At 31.7% G+C, this 1756-nt stretch overlaps 1 non-coding gene across 1 annotated transcript; it reads left to right on the top strand.

Annotated features, from left to right (window-relative positions):
- The first annotated feature begins 1348 nt into the window (after positions 1-1348).
- Positions 1349-1450, top strand: LOC131924725 (U6 spliceosomal RNA). The gene has a single exon (XR_009383022.1). It is a non-coding gene; the product is annotated as a U6 spliceosomal RNA (small nuclear RNA).
- The last annotated feature ends 306 nt before the right edge of the window (positions 1451-1756 follow it).

Genomic DNA, 1756 nt, shown 5'->3' with positions numbered 1-1756 from the left:
TGGCAAATCCAGACTCTGTCCTTCTTCCTCCCAGCATTCTGCTAGTCTGGCTCTTATGCCCAATCTCTTTCTGTTCCGCTATTAGAGAGCTTCTTTAGTAAAGCAATTACAATGACATGTATTCACACAATATAAAGGAATATTCCACACATTATTAGTGATGGTAAGATAATATCTCAAAGTTGCATTAGTTTGCTTGTCCCTGATGACTAGGGACATTGATATCTTTGAAGTAACATAGACCATTTTATTTCCTCTTTTAAGAATTGTCTATTCATTTCCTTAGTTCACTTGTGTATTGGTAATTTTATGTGTTCAATATTTGTAGGCCTTTGAAAAGTTTAGATGTTAACCTACTGTCTGAGCTATGCCCACTAAAGATTTTTCTCCTATTGTATGGAGTCTCTGTTTGCTCTGAAGATAGTTACTTTTGCTGTAAAGGTTTGTGTTAATGCGATGAAATCCTACTGTCAAATCTTGATTCTGATTCTTATGCTGTTGGAGTTCTGCTAAAGGGTTTGACTAAACCTCATATTTTTGCATTTCCTAATAAAATGCAAAAAAGAAAGAAAAAAAACTTTTTCTCTAGCAGTTTCAACATTTTTGATTTTATACAATATCTTTGATTAATATTGGCTTTATTTTCATAAAAGTGAAAGACATAAATCTAATTTTATTCTTCTGAAATGGATATCCATTTCTGCCAGCACCATTTGTTGAAGACATTTTTATCCATTGTGAGGTTTTTTTTTAAAATTTTTTTAATTGTCAAATTTTATGTGACTATGGCTTTGTTGATTTATTTTTTAGGTAATTTCTTCTGTTCCATTGGTCTACCTAGCTGTGTCATGCCTCTCTCAGGCTGTTTTTGCCACTATATAGTGCTATGTTACAATTTGAAGGGCAACTTTTTATCTTTAATTTTGTTAACTTGGATCATGCTCATTTCATTTTTCTTTTTGTCAGTTTGGCTAAGCATTTGCAAATCTTATTAACTTTTTCAAAGAACCAGGTCCTTGCTTTATTTATTTGTATAGTATTCTTTTATCACTATTTCATCACTTCTCTCATAATTTTTATTATTTCTTGTAAACTATAGTGTTTGGGATTGGCTTTTAGTTTGTCTAGAGGCATGAAATTCACCATTAAGCTGCTTATATGAAGTCCGTTTAGTCTTTAATATGATCTCTACAGTTATAATATTTCCTCTCGGAATTCCTTTGGCTGTGCCCCAGAGTCTGCCACGTTGTATTCTCATTTGCATTTGAATCTAGGAATGCTTCAATTTCTATTCCATCTCTGATTTCTTTTGTGACCCACTGTTAATTCAAAAGTTTACTATTCAGTAGTCCCTTCCCCGGGATATCTATTAAATGTGAACAACATAGAGAACATTGGCATGACTACTGTGAAAAGATGACACACAAAATGCAAAACATTCCTTATGTAAAAAAAAAAAAAAGTTACCAGGCATTTTTGCAGTTTTTACAAGTTCCTATGTTGATTTTTTTTAATGACACTACAGTGTAATATGATACAAAGAATTATCTCATAATTTGTAATGATATGATGTCATTAGTCGTTTTAGTATATTGTCCATTTTGGAGAAGATTTCACTTGCACTTTGAATGTATATTCTTTTATCTGTTGGGTGAAATACTCTGTATATATTTGCTAATTCCTGTAACTCCAATGTTTCCTTGCTTATCTTTAGTGTGGAAAACATATTTAAATATTATAGCAGTGTATCAAATCT

Source organism: Peromyscus eremicus, chromosome 14, assembly GCF_949786415.1.
Source record: "Peromyscus eremicus chromosome 14, PerEre_H2_v1, whole genome shotgun sequence".
In the NCBI taxonomy this organism is placed as follows: domain Eukaryota; kingdom Metazoa; phylum Chordata; class Mammalia; order Rodentia; family Cricetidae; genus Peromyscus; species Peromyscus eremicus.
Note: the sequence above shows the minus strand (reverse complement) of the source record. Positions and strands in the feature narration are given on the sequence as shown.